Source organism: Neoarius graeffei, chromosome 9 (assembly GCF_027579695.1).
Source record: "Neoarius graeffei isolate fNeoGra1 chromosome 9, fNeoGra1.pri, whole genome shotgun sequence".
In the NCBI taxonomy this organism is placed as follows: domain Eukaryota; kingdom Metazoa; phylum Chordata; class Actinopteri; order Siluriformes; family Ariidae; genus Neoarius; species Neoarius graeffei.
In genome coordinates, this window is record NC_083577.1 from 2,073,434 (window position 1) to 2,094,189 (window position 20,756).

Genomic DNA, 20,756 nt, shown 5'->3' on the forward strand with positions numbered 1-20,756 from the left:
ACCGTTCGACTAAACCGTCCGTTTGTGGGTGATAAACACTGGTGCGGATCGGCTTACTACCTAATAGCCCATACAGTTCGCTCAGTGTTCGTGACATAAATGAGGTGCCTTGGTCAGTCAGAATCTCTTTCGGGATTCCAACCCGGGAGATGACGTGGAAGAGTGCCTCTGCAATACTGCGTGCTGAGATATTGCGAAGAGGCACCGCTTCCGGGTATCGCGTTGCATAGTCCACCAGAACTAATATAAAGCGGTACCCTCGTGTTGACCGATCTAATGGCCCGACGAGATCCATCCCAATTCTTTCGAACGGGGTCTCGATTAATGGTAGGGGGCGCAAAGGCGCTTTTGGAATGGCCGCTGGATTTACTAACTGGCATTCGCGGCACCATTTACGGACACCATTTACGGACATCGCCGCGAATCCCCGGCCAATAGAATCGGGCCATTATCCGGGCTAGTGTCTTATCCTGCCCTAGGTGTCCAGCCATGGGATTAAAGTGAGCCGCCTGAAATACCAATTCCCGGCGGCTCTTTGGAATTAACAGCTGTGTGACTCGCTCTTTAGTTTGAGTGTCCTGCGTCACTCGGTATAATCTATCCTTCATAATAGAGAAATAGGGGAAGGACGGGGTGGCGTTCGGCTGGAGCGTTTGACCATCGATTGCTCTCACTTGGTCAAACACATGCCGCAGAGTCTCGTCTCGCGATTGTTCTAATGGGAAATCCGCGAGGGATTCCCCAACAGAAAGAGGAGGAGCCGGCGGCTCCTCACTCTGTCGTGGAGATGACGTAGACGGCTCTGCGACAGCAGCTCCAGCCAAAGTGACACCGGGACCTCCCCCTGTCAAATGGCAGGACCCACTCTTTACTAGGCGTGTCATTAAACCCCGAAATCCCGGCCAATCAGTCCCCAAAATTAAAGAGTGGGTAAGGTGAGGATTAACCGCTGCCTTCACTATAGATTTTTCCCCTCTGAAATATATGTGGACCGACACCAAAGGGTAGCTGTGAACATCCCCGTGCACACACAACACCTTCACCCCCTGTGCTCCCCCTAATGCCTCGTCTTGCACCAGGCTTTGGCGGATCGAGGTCTGATTGCAACCAGAATCCACCAACGCCTGATATGTAGCCCCTTGGACACTCACCGGTATACGATACGCTCCGGCCCGATCGAGGGCAGCTTCTGGCGCGTCGGGGATCCGTACCACTGCGCCCACCTCCATTGCTGCGCACTGTTGTTGCAGGTGGCCCGGCTCCCCGCAGTGCCAGCAAACTGGCCCGGGCTTTCCCTCTGCACCTGTGCTCTGGGGCTTACTCACCTGAGGGGGGGGAGAGACAGACACAGAAGGGAGAAACGGGAGGGCACCACGAGTGCGGCGGGCCGGCTGGGGTGGAGCCGGCCCCCGCCTCCGTGGTGGGGGAATGGGGCGAGGACGGGACACAGAAGGGAGGGGAGAAAGAGAGAGAGAAGAGGAGAGAAGACGTCGTCGGTTGTCCTGCCGCCGGAACAGCCGCCAAATGATCCTCCGCCAGTCCTACTGCCTGATCCAGCGACGCCGGGCGGTGGCACTGGACCCATTCCGCGGTTCCGGCTGGTAAGCGCACGATGAACTGCTCCAGCACCACCTGATCGATGATTCCCTCAGCGTCGCGATCGTCGGCCCTCAGCCACCGCCAGCAGGCGTCCCGGAGCTGCTGGCCGAACGCGAACGGCCGGCCGCCTTCCTCCAACCGCAGCGCGCAGAAGCGCTGGCGCTGTTGTTCTGGTGTGCGCCCCACGCGCTGGAGGACAGCCCGGCGAAGGTCCGCGTAGGCCAGCCGGCGGTCGGCGGGGAGCTGTAGCGTGGCCAGCTGCGCCTCTCCTGTCAGGAGGGGGAGGAGGCGCGCCGCGCGCTGCTCCATCGGCCACCCCGAGGCTTCGGCGACCTGTTCGAACAATGTGAGGAACGCCTCGGGGTCATTCTGCGGGCCCATCTTGGTCACGGTGAGGGGAGACGGGCCCGCGGCCAGGGCGCTGGTGGACCCCGCCGACGCGAGGAGATGCCGGAACGCCTCGCGATCTTCCTGCTGGGCCAGCACCAGGGCTTCGAAGCGCCGCTCTTGCTCCTTTCGGAGTGTGACGAGTGCCTGGTGCTGGCTTTGCTGAGCCGTGGCGAGGGCGTGGACCAGGTCCGTGAACGGGGAGGATTCCATGGGGCTGCGGGGTTGGTGCTCCACCTTGTCCCGGGTTTCGGCACCACTGTAAGCTCTATGAGGTGTGGGTGGAGCATAGAGGATGGCAGGACAAAGCTTCAGGTACGAAATAGGCTTTTATTGCCAGAATTTTCAGTATAACAAAAAGCTTTATTCTTATAAACACACACACGCTGTGTTCTTGTCCCGGGAAGAGCTCTCCTCTGCTCTCCCTCTGCCTCCTTAAATAGGGCGCGGTTACTGGGAAGACACACAAACACAGGTTAATTACCGTCAGGTGTAGTGATTCTGCCACTCACCTTCCCTGGCTCCGCCCTCCTGTCACAAACCGGCGCTTGACCACGCCCCCGCTGCCACACTCAACAGTTCGGGCTCTCCTTTGTCATATTTTGCACTTCATACGGTAATGCACCAAATGTTTGAAATAGGAGACAGGTCTGGACTGCAGCAGGCCAGTTTAGCACCCGGACTCTTTTACTCAAGAGCCATGCAGTTTTAATATGTGCAGAAAGCGGTTTGGCATTGTCTTGCTGAAAGAAGGAAGGCCTTCCCTGAAAAAGATTTTGTCTGGATGGCAGCATATTGCTCTGAAACGTGTTTATATCCTCTCACTTCTGAGAGACTCCGCCTCTCTGGAATGCTCTTTTTATCCCCCATCATGTTACTGACCTGTTGCCAGTCAACCAAATAAGTTTTTTTTTTTAAGTATTGCACAACTTTTTCAGTCTTTTGTTGCCCCGTCCCAACTTTTCTGAAACGTGTCGCTGACATCAAATTCAAAACGAGCATATATTTTAAAAAATTAAATAAAATAAATTTTCTCAGTTTCTACATTTGATATGTTGTCTTGGTACTATTTTCAATGAAATATAGGGTTTCCATGATTTGCAAATCTTCACATTCTGATTTAATTTCCAGTTTATACAGCGTCCCAACTTTTTTGGAACCGGTGTTGTACTTTACAGTGCAGTCTGTTGATTATGTTTAATCGAGAGCCTTGTAACAATACAAAACAAACCTCATCTAGCAGCACTTATTTTATACCTATATGTTGATAATGGTAATATTTCTCAATCATCAGCTGTCAGGTTATAATCCTATGAAAATCCATGACCTTGAGTTTGACATTTCAGAGTCATTCATGGTCAGAGATCATGGTGCCAAATGAAAGTCCATATGGGAGTTCCTATATGCTCATAATAGTAAACATCTGTTTATCGGCAACCGTTTTTGAGTTATAATGGAAAATATTATTTTGACCGAAAAATTGACCTTTCTGGTGACCTTGACCTTCACCTTGACCCAGTTACCCCCAAAATTTAATCAGGTAATCTACGGACCATTGCCCACCTACCCTGAAAATTTGAAGTCAATCGGTGCAACCGTCTAGATGCTAGATTGTTAACAGACACACAAACAAACCGCACTGATTACAATCCCTCACCCCAGTGACTCCATCGCGGGCGCCATAACAATACAATACACTGCATCGATACGCTCCTGATCGCTTCCTGGGATTGGGTAAGCCACAAACCTAAAGTTGCTGAACAATGGCCAGTAATTTTATACATTGATCTTCTTGGTTCAGTCCACTGGTTCCACTTATGGTTTTGGTTCCACACCCAGACTTCAGTCCATCATTTGATGACTCCTGGTCTAAAAATCCATCTCAAATGCTGTCCAGGTGCATGGTACTTCCTGAAAACACTCTTAAGGAGCCTTAAATGAGGCGTATCAGACGCCCACTGGCCGTGGGGTGAAAATTGTGCATGCAGACGCTCATTTAGTTTTCCAAATCTGTTGTTGCTTAACTCTTGAATATTTTCTAACGTGAATATTCTCATTAAAAAGTTTATAATCTCTGCTTTCCACAGAAATGTATCTGGTTAAGATCTGTTCAGTACTTTGGGAGTAACGGCAGGTTGAAGTCGCTACAACAGAGTAAAAACTCTGCTCGCGGGACGTCGGGAAACTGCCGGTGCTTTTCTTTTTGAGTCACGGGAAAGCGGTCAGGCTCTCTCTCTCTCTCTCTCTCTCTCTCTCTCTCTCTCTCCTGATCGGTTTCCCACTGGATTACTCGTCAATATCAGTCAGATCACTTTTATAGGGATGTTCTCTCGCTCTCACTGTTTCTGATGAAGGATTCAGCAACATTTTCCCTCTGCTAGTTTTGATGTTCTGATTCACTTTAAAGCGAGTTTTCATAGCTTTACCTACTTATTTTTTTCAAATCAAACTGATTCATATAAATAACTATTTTAGAATTTAACTGAAGTTGTTTTGATGAAAAATATTATGATCTTAGTGGTCGGAATGAGATAAAAAAAAACAGAAGTCAGAAACGCGAGTGTCGATTTCAGTTGAGTTAATGTGAATTGTTTATCGGATGTGGATCAGACAGGTTTTTCAAGGTTCGCCTTGAAAGCTGTGAATATTAATCGAAATAATCATTTATATTCTTTCATATAAAAACACTAGTCGGCCTTACTGAGAAATACAAAGGCCTACAGAGCACAAAGAGGGGATTAGAAATCATCTTTTATTCCTTTTTTATTTTAATAGAGAATGATAGGTGTGAATGACATCCAATGCTTATTTATGTAGATTTTATAATTGTATTTGTAATTAACATTGATTTCTCCTTCTTTGTGATGTATAAATGAGAGTTAAGATCAGCTTTATATTGCACAAATAAAGCCATTTGGTGAAACTTGGAAGAAGAGCGTGCACTGATTTAATGGTTTTACCTTATTAGCATCTCATCTCATCTCGTTATCTGTAGCCGCTTTATCCTGTTCTACAGGGTCGCAGGCGAGCTGGATCCTATCCCAGCTGACTACGGGTGAAAGGCGGGGTTCACCCTGGACAAGTCGCCAGGTCATCACAGGGCTGACAGATAGACACAGACAACCATTCACACTCACATTCACACCTACGCTCAATTTAGAGTCACCAGTTAACCTAACCTGCATGTCTTTGGACTGTGGGGGAAACCGGAGCACCCGGAGGAAACCCACGCGGACACGGGGAGAACATGCAAACTCCACACAGAAAGGCCCTCGCCGGCCACGGGGCTCGAACCCGGACCTTCTTGCTGTGAGGCGACAGCGCTAACCACTACACCACCGTGCCGCCCCCTTATTAGCATAATTAATAATAATTAAATACTAATTTGCATAATTTGTTTTTAATATTTTTAAACTTTTTCAGTATACAACCATCTATGTTCCTGCCAATTTCCATGTAAATATCTTTAAAAACAGAAAAGTTATGAAGAAAAATCATTTGATCTCATTGGTTTTTGCCCATTTTGGACCATGTGATCCTCAGACAGAATATTACAGCAGTTTTCTAAAAATTAAGCCGTTTCTTCAACCTTTGATTTGTAACATCTCAAGAACGGATAAATGTATTTTAATTCTGTAAAAGTATGTTGTTCTGCATTCAATTCTGAATTCAATGAGAGCAGTTTCAAGCAATTTGGATTGAATTTGCATTTTTCTCTGATATGCCTAATAAATAAAAGATATTTTAGTTTTGACCACGACACAGCACCTTGAGAAATGGAAAACTATTTGTCTCACATTTAAACACCCTGAAATCGCCCCCTCCCCTCCCCTCCCCTCCCCCACCCCATCCATCCCCCCTCCCCACAGCTGTTCACACAAGACGGAGGGGTGGAGATGACGGAAAGCAAAAGAAAAGAAAAACCCACACTTGAGAAAAATAAAGAGAGCAGAAAGTGCTGAAGTCTGCATCATCACTGCATTGCCAAGAGAAACACGCCGCCACTCCGAGCACTCCGGGGCCATGCAGGAACGCAGTCAGGAACTTTCTGTGGTGTGTGCACATGGAAGCTGGTACGGCCTGACGGGTTTTTGTTTGTTTGTTGGGGTTTTTTGGGTTTTTTTCTCCGTCTCCAAAGCTTCCCAGAACTGACACTGATAACGGTGCATGTTTTTAATTCTGTGTATCCGTTCACCCGCTCATGTTTGTGCTCAAGTTGTTCTGCAGCTGCAGTGGAAAATTGACTCGGGGAACATGCTGGAACATGCTGCTTCCACATTTCAGGAGATTTCTCTTCCTCCCTCCACCTTTTTCTCACTGACCACAGGCTTTTTGGTGTCTCAGCAGAGTCGTGAGAAAGTTCCATAAGGCTGGAAGATCTGGGAGTGATGAATCGTCTGTTCTTGTTGTGTAACGCACTGTTCCTATCTGAATCATTTACTGCTCCACATATAGCATTACAGGCGTTTAGCAGACACTCTTATCCAGAGTAACGTACAGCATGAACAGGTGGGGGTTCGGTGCCTTGCTCAAGGGGACGTCAGCCATTCCTGCTGGTCCAGGGAATCAAATCAATGACCTTTTGGTCCCAAAGCTGCTTCTCTAAGCTTTAGGCCGTGGCTTCCCCACAAATAGCTGCATCTGTCTTCAGATTTAAACCAGAAGTTTGCATGACGTAAAAGAGATTTTTTTTTTAACCTGATATCCCTTGAAACACTAGAAAGTCCATGTAGAAATGTAATCAGTATCAACATGGTGTATGAACTTGACACTTCCTCTCTTCAACCTCATCTCCATCACCTCAGTCGCAATGAACAGTTATTCCACGAAATCGAGTCGTACATGAGCTGATAGCTGACGAGGCGCGTAGCACCGAGATTGAGTAGAATAACTGTTTTATTCTATCTACATTCACTGGAGTTTGAGAAACAGAGCATTTTTATTTTTTGCAAATTCAGTCAGTAAAAACTTTATACAAAACATCAGATGAAATCATTTCTGCTTAGAATGTAAACAAACCGGCAAAATGACAGGAGCAATTTGTGAAAAATGTGATGATAATAATAATTCTTGAAAAATAAAACGTTCTTACCGTCAAATACTTTTATTCCATATTTGTTGCTTTTTTATTTTTTGGGGCTTTGTTTTCGAGTAGAGTTTGTATTTTGTCCTCGGTTGGTTCAGTAACACGCTCTGCCATTTTGTTTTTCTCTACTCATAGTATATGAGCTGATAGCTGATATCCTACTGGTTGAGTAGCCAATCAGAGCACGCGATTGCTCATATCCAGTGAATGTGGATATATATATATATATATATATATATATATATATATATATATATATAGGGCAGCACGGTGGTGTAGTGGTTAGCGCTGTCACCTCACAGCAAGAAGGTCCGGGTTCGAGCCCCGTGGCCGGCGAGGGCCTTTCTGTGTGGAGTTTGCATGTTCTCCCCGTGTCCGCGTGGGTTTCCTCCGGGTGCTCCGGTTTCCCCCACAGTCCAAAGACATGTAGGTTAGGTTAACTGGTGACTCTAAATTGAGCGTAGGTGTGAATGTGAGTGTGAATGGTTGTCTGTGTCTATGTGTCAGCCCTGTGATGACCTGGCGACTTGTCCAGGGTGAACCCCGCCTTTCACCCGTAGTCAGCTGGGATAGGATCCAGCTCGCCTGCGACCCTGTAGAACAGGATAAAGCGGCTACAGATAATGAGATGAGATGAGACTACTGATTGCGGGTGTTTTGTGAACAAACCTACAGTAGTGCTTGAAAGTTTGTGAACCCTTTAGAATTTTCTATATTTCTGCATAAATATGACCTAAAACATAATCAGATTTTCACACAAGTCCTAAAAGTAGATAAAGAGAACCCAGTTAAACAAATGAGACAAAAATATTATACTTGGTCATTTATTTATTGAGGAAAATGATACAATATTACATATCTGTGAGTGGCAAAAGTATGTGAACCTCTAGGATTAGCAGTTAATTTGAAGGTGAAATTAGAGTCAGGTGTTTTCAATCAATGGGATGACAATCAGGTGTGAGTGGGCACCCTGTTTTATTTAAAGAACAGGGATCTATCAAAGTCTGATCTTCACAACACATGTTTGTGGAAGTGTATCATGGCACGAACAAAGGAGATTTCTGAGGACCTCAGAAAAAGCGTTGTTGATGCTCATCAGACTGGAAAAGGTCACAAAACCATCTCTAAAGAGTTTGGACTCCACCAATCCACAGTCAGACAGATTGTGTACAAATGGAGGAAATTCAAGACCATTGTTACCCTCCCCAGGAGTGGTCGACCAACAAAGATCACTCCAAGAGCAAGGCGTGTAATAGTCGGCGAGGTCACAAAGGACCCCAGGGTAACTTCTAAGCAACTGAAGGCCTCTCTCACATTGGCTAATGTTAATGTTCATGAGTCCACCATCAAGAGAACACTGAACAACAGTGGTGTGCATGGCAGGGTTGCAAGGAGAAAGCCACTGCTCTCCAAAAAGAACATTGCTGCTTGTCTGCAGTTTGCTAAAGATCACGTGAACAAGCCAGAAGGCTATTGGAAAAATGTTTTGTGGATGGATGAGACCAAAATAGAACTTTTTGGTTTAAATGAGAAGCGTTATGTTTGGAGAAAGGAAAACGCTGCATTCCAGCATCAGAACCTTATCTCATCTGTGAAACATGGTGGTGGTAGTATCATGGTTTGGGCCTGTTTTGCTGCATCTGGGCCAGGACGGCTTGCCATCATTGATGAAACAATGAATTCTGAATTATACCAGCGAATTCTAAAGGAAAATGTCAGGACATCTGTCCATGAACTGAATCTCAAGAGAAGGTGGGTCATGCAGCAAGACAATGACCCTAAGCACACAAGTCGTTCTACCAAAGAATGGTTAAAGAAGAATAAAGTGAATGTTTTGGAATGGCCAAGTCAAAGTCCTGACCTTAATCCAGTGGAAATGTTGTGGAAGGACCTGAAGCGAGCAGTTCATGTGAGGAAACCCACCAACATCCCAGAGTTGAAGCTGTTCTGTATGGAGGAACGGGCTAAAATTCCTCCAAGCCGGTGTGCAGGACTGATCAACAGTTACCGCAAACGTTTAGTTGCAGTTATTGCTGCACAAGGGGGTCACACCAGATACTGAAAGCAAAGGTTCACATACTTTTGCCACTCACAGATATGTAATATTGGATCATTTTCCTCAATAAATAAATGACCAAGTATAATATTTTTGTCTCATTTGTTTAACTGGGTTCTCTTTATCTACTTTTAGGACTTGTGTGAAAATCTGATGATGTTTTAGGTCATATTTATGCAGAAATATAGAAAATTCTCAAGGGTTCACAAACTTTCAAGCACCACTGTACATATTTTGATACATCATGATGTTTTATAGAACTGTCTTAAAATATTCATAATATTTCTCAATTTCTAGTCATCTCTTCTACCCCAATTCCTATTCTGTGAATTTTCCTACCAAGTCACATAATAGTGATCAACAACAAGGACACAGCGTGGTGGTGTAGTGGTTAGCACTGTTGCCTCACAGTCAGAAGGTTCTGGGTTTGAGCCCAGCAGCTGACGAGGTGGTCAAAGACATGTGGTTAGGCTAACATGGGGCAGTCAGGGCCTGAGGTTGGACTGAAGTGCCCTTGAGTGAAGCCCCTAACCCCGAACTGCTCCCCGGGTACTGTAGCGTAGCTGCCCACTGCTCTGTGTGTGTGTGTTCACTGCTTCAGATGGGTTAAAGGCAGAGGAGGAATGTCACTGTGCTCAGGTGTGCATGTGACAGATAAAGGCTTCTTCTACATTTATGTTTGGAAATGAGAGAACAGAGACAACAGACACTTTTCCTTGTTCAGTTTTGTTCCTTGGTTCATCGTTTCATTTACACCATACATCACTCTGTTTCTACATTTTCAACAAATCCAACAATCCCAAACCCTGTAACCCACTGCACAACCTCCTCTCGATTTTTTTTTTCCACTCTCCTAAACTCCTCAGCCCCTCTCACAGCACTCCGGTACGCATCTCCATCTGGCCCACAGCTGAAAACTATTAAGCACCGTTGGAACTTCCTCCCTGCTATCCTTCTCTCTCTCTCTCTCTCTCTCTCTCTCTCTCTGTGTGAGTGTATAACTCGCCTCACCCTCTCTCTCATTCTTCTGCGGGTTCCTATGAAAGTCTCCTCGTTGTTTGGCTTGCCTTGGCACAGTGCTGTTTTTCTACTTGTTGGTAAGAAAGTTTGCCTTTCTTTTGCAGTTTTTGCACACTCTCTGGACATTGTTCATGGCAGGTCCAGTCCATGTGAGGAATGTAGGGAGTCGCATCTGTAAACAGCTCGCTATGAAGGTTTAGTGAGCCAAATTCCAGACCTGACACAAGATTCTTTCAAAGCGAAAGATTATTGCTGACGTTGGGTTTGTTCGCGTCCGGTCGGCTTGGTCATGCACGTACGCTTGTTTTTGTGCTCAGTCGATTCACATATGGCTCAGATTTGTGGATTTCAACACTGCAGGTTTTATACATTGCACCGTTTTCTGCTCAATTTTCTTCTTTTTTTTTTTTGGCTATTACTCAGAAATCCTCAGAAATCATTGTATTATATGTGAACTGTTTGTTCTTAATATGCATGAGAACTTTCACAAGGTCAACGGATCTCTCATGGCGTAAAAAGAAGTAGAACTATTTCTGCTTGGAAAACAGTCTCACTGGATGTCACGTTAAAGAACTGATCTTTTTTCTGCTTTGTCAGAGAGCTGTAAAAGTTTTCACCTTGCTTCTTTCTGTATTCTCTCTCCCATTTTGTTTTCTTTTTGGTTCTAAAATAACCTTCAACCCTAAAGTTTGTGCATTTTTTTTTCTTAAATGTTTTAATATGCATTGGGTGACTAATAAAAATTGATGCTTTCCTGCTTTGCCAAGACTCCACCAAGTTTTCTCTGTAATGTTCATTTTGGTAATGCTCTGTTCCTTCTCCTCTTATTTTTCTTCAACTTTTTAATATGCATGAGAAATGACTGATGATAAACAATGAGCCGTGCTTGACTCGGCAGCTTTGATGACGTGATGATATAAAGCAGTAATACACAGTAATACCTGCACCTTTTTCCCTGAATTTGTTGCGTTCTGTGCTACAGAAAAAGTGTTTTGCAGTTTTGAAACTTGCACTCCGTCACTGGATCCATCTGCATTCGAGACAGCTGTGTATTTTATCACTGAAGTTTTCCGAAGTATCTTTCTTGGTTTTGTCTTGGAGAATAGTGAAAAGGGGCGGGCTGGAAATGAAGTTGCATTTGATTCCAGCGGGAGATTTGTTCGCGTTCCTAGGTCAGGATGAGTCATCAGTCAGGAAGTGATAAAAACACACACCGATCCAGCTGTCAGTCAGTGTGAGTGGCAGCGCGGCCCAGGTGAGGACCCAGGTGGCAAACTGTATTACTTGTATTCTATATTCATCTCTCTCTCTTTATTGAAGCAGCCTGTTTACTGAAAGCTCCATGGAATAGCTGCGTACAATGATGAGCTGCCTGTATACACACATTTGAATGCGACCAAACTTTTTGGAGCGTCCTGAACTTCCCACCTTCCTTGGAATTTCATCAGGAATAAGTCTGAGATTGATTCCACCTCCTGTTTTTAGTCACCTCCTCATGGCTTCATTGCTCTTGCATCATAAACACACCTGCTCAGTTAAAGATGCTGCTGTCCTTGTCCGCTTGACTCTGCGCCGCACTCTCTGACAGCTCAATTGGCCGTAAACAAGCCTCAGCAGCGGCCTTGTTTTTCCGTTCTGTTTTAGTACCTGGTCTGATAAGGTTTTGGCAAGCGGCACTTTGTATATCTGCACCACTCACTGAAGGACTTCAGGAGCACAAAACTATGTCCTGACTCCATCGCTGGCTTTGTTCGTGATAAACGATTTATGTCGTGATGCGGCCGAGCTGAGCGAACCCTTTCCTCTGACTCTCCCAGTGATGCACTCTACTCTACATGAAGCGTGTTCAAATACTGGATTCGGTTCGTAAAGTATTAAGCCAGTGCAGGCTAAACGAAGCTTAATGAAGCTTATAATAACATATCACTGGGAGATTCTTTGAAGAAAACGTGATCCTTTTTAGATGCTAGGTCGTAGCTGCTCCAAGATAAACTGCAAAAACATTGATCTGTTTTTTACTCTTTGACCCAATCTCCAGAAGCTCTAGTGGCTTGGTCAATACTTGGCTCACTTCCCATCATTGCTTTCTACTTGGACATTTATGAGAATGCATCGACCAATCAGCAATAATCCATAGATCATCTAAAAAGCCAAGGAAAAGTCAGAGTTCGGAGATGTGCAGCTTAAGTAGAAACCTGGATAACCTTGTGATATTTTGAACAGTTATATCTGGAACTTATACATTTCTGAAAGCTGCTTTGTGATGATATGTATTGTTAAATGTGCAATACAAATAAAATCAACTTGAGTGTCTGATTTTAAGCCATGTGCTTCTAAAGAAGCTTGTATGGTAGCCTGTACACATGCCCAAAGCATTGCGACCTTCATGTCTGGATTTCCTCCAACTTGTAGGCTGTTGTTGTTTGTTGTTGAAATCTCAATCTGATGATCTTATTCTGAAGGTGATGTTCATGGTTGAAAATGCCACATTTGGTATACCTCATACCTGACTTGAGCAGCATAGATGCCTTGATTCCAAAATATCAACAACATTTCAGGCAGGATCAGCATTTCAAAAGCACTGCATCTTGGCCTTGATGGACATGTTGGTTTCTTTTCTTTTGTCTACACTTGCACTTGTACAAGGGTCAAAGTTGTGGTGGACTGACTGATCCTGCTGTAAATCCTGGCTGTGGGTGCCACCTTGTTCTCCTGGACCAGGGAACCCAGGTATTTGAACTTCTTAGCCTTGGGTGAAGCCTAAAGGTTAGAGAAGCAGCTTTGGGACCAAAAGATCGCTGGTTTGATTCCCTAGACCAGCAGGAATGGCCAAAATGCCATTGAGCAAGGCACCTAACCCCCGACTGCTCCCCAGGCTGCTCTGGGTGTGTTGTATGTTGCTCTGGATGAGAGCATCTGCTCAATTCCTGTATTGTAATGTTCAGTTTGGACTCCATTGAGGTAGAAGATGGTTCATGATCCATCATGGCCTGAAGGTTAGAGAAGCAACCTTGGATCCAAAGGGTCACTGGTTTGATTCCTGGGACCGGCAAGAAAAATGTGAGGGGAGTTGAGTGAACGAACAGCGCTTTTCTCTCCCTCTGTATCATGGCTGAAGTGCCCTTTCTGGGCGCTGTAGCATAGCTGCCCACTACTCTGGGTATGTGTCTGTGCTCATTGCTCATTTGTGTGTTCACTGCTTCATAAGGGTTAAATGCAGAGCTTGAATACATGCGACTACTTCTTCACCTGCCAGCACCTTGGTCTTATCTGCATTGACATATAGCACTCCTGACAGGATGGATCTAAACACAGCCATAAAAGTTCAGCTCATTTTTCAGTAACTTTCTCAGACACTTTAATTAATTTAATTGGTGTCGTGATGTTCTTCCCGTATCATTTGTAATAGTGGCAACAACAATATAAACAATATAGCCGCAAGTGGTGATGAAAGGTCCAAACACCTCTGGTGTAACAAATCTGGCGTGAATCCAACAGACTGCCTAGGAGTCAAAATGCAAAAAACTAAACATAACTCACTTCCTGTTGAGTATGGCTAATATAATATACATTACAATTTTGTCTGTCTTGAGTCACCCCACACCCGTATCAAATTTGACACAGATAGGTGAAACTATATACCGGGCAAAAATCTCAATGACATGTGGGAGCACTATGGAGTCCACCGGACACACCAAGGGCCAAGCGTCTATCCCTGAATAGCAGTGGCCAGGACTGATGTATGTACCAAACTTCATGAGTTTTCGCCCATGAGAACCACCTCAAAAATGGCCAAGTCTTGAAGAAAAAGAATAATAATAAGAATGAGGGCGGCACGGTGGTGTAGTGGTTAGCGCTGTCGCCTCACAGCAAGAAGGTCTGGGTTCGAGCCCCGGGGCCGGCGAGGGCCTTTCTGTGTGGAGTTTGCATGTTCTCCCCGTGTCCGCGTGGGTTTCCTCCGGGTGCTCCGGTTTCCCCCACAGTCCAAAGACATGCAGGTTAGGTTAACTGGTGACTCTAAATTGAGCGTAGGTGTGAGTGTGAATGGTTGTCTGTGTCTATGTGTCGGCCCTGTGATGACCTGGCGACTTGTCCAGGGTGAACCCCGCCTTTCGCCCGTAGTCAGCTGGGATAGGATCCAGCTTGCCTGCGACCCTGTAGAACAGGATAAAGCGGCTAGAGATAATGGATGGATGGATAATAAGAATCCTTAGGAAAACAATAGGGCCTTGCACCTTGGTGCACCGCCCTCCAGTGGACACTGGAGGCAGTGCACCTCTGGTGCTCAGGCCCTAATTAACCAGTGCACATTTAACCCCCCACGGTTTGTTAACGTATATTTAATGTTCCCTTCTGCCTCTTTCCTACTTACCCCCAGTTAAATGACTCTTTCTTGATATGATCTTTTTTTTTTTTCCGTTTCCGGTTGAGAGTACGTCGTGCGCGTTCTGGCTGCCACTTCTCACCGGAGCTTTTTTTTTTTAATTTCTTTTTCTATTTATTTTTTTCTGTGTGTTTGTGTAGTTTGATGTTTGTTTGGGTGTTTTAGTCCGCTGGTTGTGGTGTAGCTCCGGACCTAGTTTTGGGCATCGGTTCCCTCCAGGCCTTGGTTCGCTGTGGGCGATGCCTGTGCTCCCAGCTGTGGACTGCAGTGAGCTTTACTTCATGGTTGTCCAGTGCTCTGTGCTTTAACGCTTGGCGTGATGTTCCGAGCGATGTTGCTTGGTGGTGTCACGGCAGCTGTGCAGGCGGATTGGGACACACCAGTGCTTTGCGTGGTGGAGCTTCTCTGCTCGCTTTGTGGATCCATGGCGTGGTGTTCTGAGTGATGTTGCTGACGGCGTCGCGGCGGCAGTGCTGGAGATGTGGGACTTGTTTTCGTGCGCTTTTTGGTGGGACTGGGCTGCTACACCACTGGAATTACATCCTGATCCCTACTTGGTGGACTTTTTACTTTTTATTTTTTATTTTTTTCTTATTATATATATATATATATATTTTTTTTTGTCTACTATTGTAAAGCGTCCTTGGGTTTCTTGAAAGGCACTATATAAATTTAACTTATTATTATTATTATTATGAGATGATCTGGTCAGCAATAGCTCCCTTAATATTCATCAAGATGGACACTTTTATATCCAGTGGAATGGACAAGGGGTAATTCACTACGGTCTGCCGATAATCCTGACTTGATGTACCGTCTCGGGAGCAGACACAACACACTTTAAGTTTTCCTGGTTCAGAGATTCTCTTCGAATGCCGCTGATGCAGTGGGTTTATGAATAGCACTGATATCGCTCAGGTGTTTATGGCCTTCGTGACCTTTATATGATGACCTTTCTGAGGGTATTGTGTGTGTGTGTGTATGTGTGTGTGTGCGTGCTGAATGAAGTAGCACAGTTAGTTGGTTTTAAATGATGTTTAATATTAAAGATAAACAGTGTTTTTTATTGGAACATTTTTCATCTGACTTCATGTGACGTACAGTATTTATTTATCAGTAGATATTTGGTGGAATGTGTTGGTTCTGTCAGTACCTTGGTTATTCTCATCTCATCTCATTATCTGTAGCCGCTTTATCCTGTTCTACAGGGTCACAGGCGAGCTGGATCCTATCCCAGCTGACTACGGGCGAAAGGCGGGGTTCACCCTGGACAAGTCGCCAGGTCATCACAGGGCTGACACATAGACACAGACAACCATTCACACTCACATTCACACCTACGGTCAATTTAGAGTCACCAGTTAACCTAACCTGCATGTCTTTGGACTGTGGGGGAAACCGGAGCACCCGGAGGAAACCCACGCGGACACGGGGAGAACATGCAAACTCCGCACAGAAAGGCCCTCGCCGGCCACGGGGCTCGAACCCGGACCTTCTTGCTGTGAGGCGACAGTGATAACCACTACACCACCGTGCTGCCCCACCTTGGTTATTGTTTGTGGAATAAACATTCATTCCAAGCTGTTTTCTGGAGCTTACTGTCATTTTCCTGCTCGTTATACTGTGACACTGTGCATTTTGTGGAAGCCACAGCCATCTCATACATATACTGTGCCCTCCATAATTATTGGCACCCTTTATAAAGAATTTTTAGAACAAATCCAGCTTTTGATGAAGTCGCTTCATTTCACACTGAAAAAAAGGGAAACTTCCAATCATTAACTGAAATAAATGTATTCAGAGAAAGACAAGTGTACCACAATTATTGGCACCCCTGCATTTAATACTTTGTCCAACCTCCCTTTGCTAATAAAACAGCACTGAGTCTCTCCTATAACATTTTATAAGGGAGTAGATCCAGAGCAGGACATCTGAGCCCATTCCTCTTTACGCAATCTCTCCAGATCATCCAGGGTCTTCGACCCTCTCTTGAGCTCACCCCATACAAATCTTTACAAGGGGTGCCAATAATTATGGACGGCACTGTACATACATGCATAAAGTATATGCTACAAATTATACAAGTCTTTTTTTCCCCAAAAAATGTTTTGCTAATTTATATGAGTATGAGTATCGCCGCAGAGCTGCTGCTTGAGTGCAAGTTGTTCAGGATTATGCATAATTTTTGTTCAGCTCTATTCTTACATTATTCATTCCTTTCTCAGAAGCTTTTATTCAACGTGGCTGACAAATGGAGCTTAATAGTTGCCAAGCATTACCAAGTATAAAGCTTGTGGATAAAGTGGACATTTCTTGCCTTCCACATGAACTGAAAGTCATTTTCTTTCCCCCGATGTTGGAGTTTGGCTTCTTGTCATCACTGCAGTGGAGAAGTTCATGGATGTTTTCTTGGGAGGTTGTGAGCATTGTGTTGACGGTTAATTAAGCAGATTTATGTTCATGTTTGCATATTCCTTTGAAAAGTTTGAAATGTAGTAGTTTCAGGTTTTGTATTTTATTAAGTTATAAAGTCATTTATTCAGCAAACACAGTTTGGCAGACCGTTCTTAAAAATAAGCTCTTCAAAATAAATAGCTGTTTATATAGAGTAAAAATTTTGATTAGTAACTTTACTCTCTGGTTTATAGCAGTGTCGAACCGTTACTGTTAGAGCTGGGACTTGAGCTCAGCCAAAACTTCACCAGACACCAAAAAAGCAAAAGGGTAAAGGATTTTGTAAGGGATTAGCGTCAGGCTGCCAGGTCGCTCCGTTGTGTGTAGCTGTCGATGTTGATTATAAAAGTAACTCAGTAAATTCCACAGGGAAATGAATCCTTAAGTCTGAGTGAAAAATACTGTAGCGAGCGTGCAGCGTGGAAGAAGAGTCTGGAGACAGAAATCTTAGTTTCTTGGTCGTTAGCCTGTAGCTCTCGATAGCACTGGCTTGACCTCTTTATTAGCATTCGCTAACACTACTGATGAACGCTACACTGGCTGGAAGGTGACTTCATTGCTGCGTCGACTCGCGGTTAAACTCGCGTTGGCCTTCGAGAAAGCCAAGGGCGATAAATTTTCAGTCCCTCCCACTATAAATCAAAATCTGATTGGTTAATTAATCTGTCACTTCCTACATAAACATACACTGCCATGGCCTTCTGTCCCAGCAATGAAGTCCAAACCAATGAGTGAGCAGCTCTAAACTCTTCTCCGCCTAGAGACAACAAACGGAATGATCTCATTGGAGAACTCGATTTTAATGTTTTCAGGACAGTAACCCTTTCATTTCTGAAGCACATTTGGTAGAAAATGAGGCCGGATTAGAATCAGAAGAGAATAATTAGAATGAAATTATGAAAGAATGAAATAAATATGACACTTGAAATGCTGATATGTTTGGGCTTCTCTGAAGGTCTCGAAGGCCCTGACGGTTCCTCTCTGCCTTATGGGCATGTGACAATTCACCCAGTTCACAGTTCAATTTGATTCATGATACTGGGTCCATGGTTTGATTTTTTTGCCTCTCTTACCGTCCTCACTGTACATGGGGGCAAAATAAACTCGGCTCCTCTTCCAGGTGAGTGTGGAACAGTTCCAGTTGGTGTCCACTTTTTTATTATTGCCCTAACAGGATAAATGGGCATTTCAGACAAGGAGCTATTTTAATCCTCATTCAGCACACTTCTCCCTCATTGGGTTTTTGCGTCTCTTATCTTTCCGATGTTGATGGTGAAGGAATTTGGCCTGTGTGTCGCCTCGTATTTGTTCCCCAGTTAATCAGGAAGTCACGAATTAGTTTGAAAGTTCCTACACACTGCAATCAACTCACATGTACAATTTAAACAGAGACATGCTTCAGGTACATTGTGCTCACTATCATTTCCAGGGGTGCTAATAATAGTGGCAAATGTGTTTTTGTTGAAAATAATTATTTCCTGAGGATGGATTTGTTTTTCTCTGAATAAATTTTTCAAATAAAGGTTGGAGTTTTATCTTTTTTTTTCAATGTGAGGTGAAGCGACTTCACCAAAAGGTGGATTTTTTTAAGCCTTTTTACTGATCTTTAACATTTCTGTAATCAGCCGATCCCTCGACAGCAGCACGACGCATCAAATCCCGCAGATACAAATCAAGAGCTTCAGTTAATGTTCACAATGTTCAAACATCAGAACGGGAAACACTGTGATCTCACAGTGAAGTGTGACTTTCTTTCTCTCACTGTGGTATGGGTGTTGGTTTGATCCAGATGGGCTGGTTTGAGTATTTCAGAAGCTGCTGATCTCCTGGGGTTTTCACACACAACAGTCTCTAGAGTTTATACAGAATGGTGCAGAAAACAAAAAACACTGAGTGAGTGAGCGACAGTTCTGTGGGTGGAAACAAACGCCTTGTTGATAAGAGAGGGTCAGAGGGGAATGGACGGATTGGGTCGAGCTTTTTTTCCAGGAAGGATATAGTAACTCATATAATCACTCTTTACAACCGTGGTGAGCAGAAAAGCATCTCAGCATGCAACAGCAGAAGAACACATTGGGTTCCACTCCTGCAGCCAAGAACAGGGATCTTAGAACCAACAGCACGTTCCTATTAAAGTGGCCGGGAGTGTATAAATGGAATATACAGATATAAACAGATGTTTGAACAAGATTAAATGCTCATATTAGTTGGTTTAAATCTGCAAACTGGACATCTTTCTTTCTCATCACATTTTCCAAACAGTTATTGATTCACGTTCAATACTCATTTTCCTGTGAATAAACTGCACAAGCATGCACAGTCAAAGCATGATGGAGAGAGAGAGACAGAGAGAGAGAGACAGAGATGCCATTTTGACCGATTAAATTAGCATTATATCTTCTTAGCCTTAGGGAGTCACAGATAAAAGAGTAAGGCTTTAATTAAAACACCCTAATTTACTCCCACAACACATTACTGTAACCAGCTCTCTGCCTCCAAGAACAGCGTTATTCCTTTAGTTATGGAGAGGTTTAATTAAAAAAAAAGACTCTCAGATGGATATAAAAGTAGGTTGTGTTAAAGCAGGGGCTTTGAGCAAATGTCATTATGGACGTTGTGAATTTTCTGTGACCCTGGAGTCCAGATTTAATGATGTTTAAATAATATTGTCTGGCTTTTTTTCGTGGTCTATCAGATCTATTCCATTCAGCGAGCATGATACTGAACAAGTCAAAGACGAGGAGCTGAATGGAATATATCTGATAGACCACGGAAAAATCCAGCCAATATTATCTCATCTCATCTCATTATCTCTAGCTGCTTTATCCTTCTACAGGGTCGCAGGCAAGCTGGAGCCTATCCCAGCTGACTACGGGCGAAAGGCGGGGTACACCCTGGACAAGTCGCCAGGTCATCACAGGGCTGACACATAGACACAGACAAACATTCACACTCACATTCACACCTACGGTCAATCTAGAGTCACCAGTTAACCTAACCTGCATGTCTTTGGACTGTGGGGGAAACCGGAGCACCCGGAGGAAACCCACGCGGACACGGGGAGAACATGCAAACTCCACACAGAAAGGCCCTTGCCGGCCCCGGGGCTCGAACCCAGGACCTTCTTGCTGTGAGGCGACAGCGCTAACCACTACACCACCGTGCCGCCCCGCCAATATTATTATTATTATTATTATTATTATTATTATAATACATGCACATTCCTTTCGGGTGTTCAACGCGTCTTTCTCTTTCAAAATTCTCTCAAAATCTTCCGTATTTAACGAAGCAAACCTGGCGGCCATGTTTGTTTACAAATTGTCACAGTCGCTCGCTAGCACGGAAGTTTTACGTCTCCGACGTGACGTCATGTCTTGACAACCATGCAATATCGTAAACCCTATTCAACGCTCATTCTCCATTGGGTAGAGTGACGTAATACATGTAGGATAAGCGATATGCTAACAATATTGCATGCTATCAAACCAAATGAATGAAACCTGCTAGAAGGGAATAGAACACGTTTTTATTCCACTGAAAAAGTGTCCTGTATGGATAATAATTTGATATTTTCATGTGCATTTCCTTGATGTCTTGTTGTTCCACTGAGTCAGAATCACTCCAGGTTTTCAAGAAACTAGCGGAGGTAGATGGACAAGGAAACGTGTCCATTTTTATTGCTGAACTCCTACGCTAGTGCAGCATGTCAAGATGGTGAAAATAAAAGACTAAAATAGCACGTTGACTCTTCGTGCATTTCCACACAATCT

At 44.4% G+C, this 20,756-nt stretch overlaps 1 protein-coding gene across 4 annotated transcripts in view; it reads left to right on the forward strand.

The window, feature by feature from the left end:
* gulp1a (GULP PTB domain containing engulfment adaptor 1a) overlaps positions 1–20,756 on the forward strand; it is a 392,227-nt gene that overhangs the window by 264,591 nt on the left and 106,880 nt on the right. The window contains exon 1 of one of the 4 annotated variants that reach the window (XM_060928941.1): positions 10,028–10,225. The exons of 1 other annotated variant lie outside the window; for it this stretch is intronic. The gene's annotated coding sequence lies outside the window, so the exon portion shown is untranslated. Of the gene's footprint in view, positions 1–10,027; positions 10,226–20,756 lie in introns of those variants that run through there. 2 more of the 4 variants (XM_060928940.1, XM_060928938.1) reach the window with 2 other exon arrangements.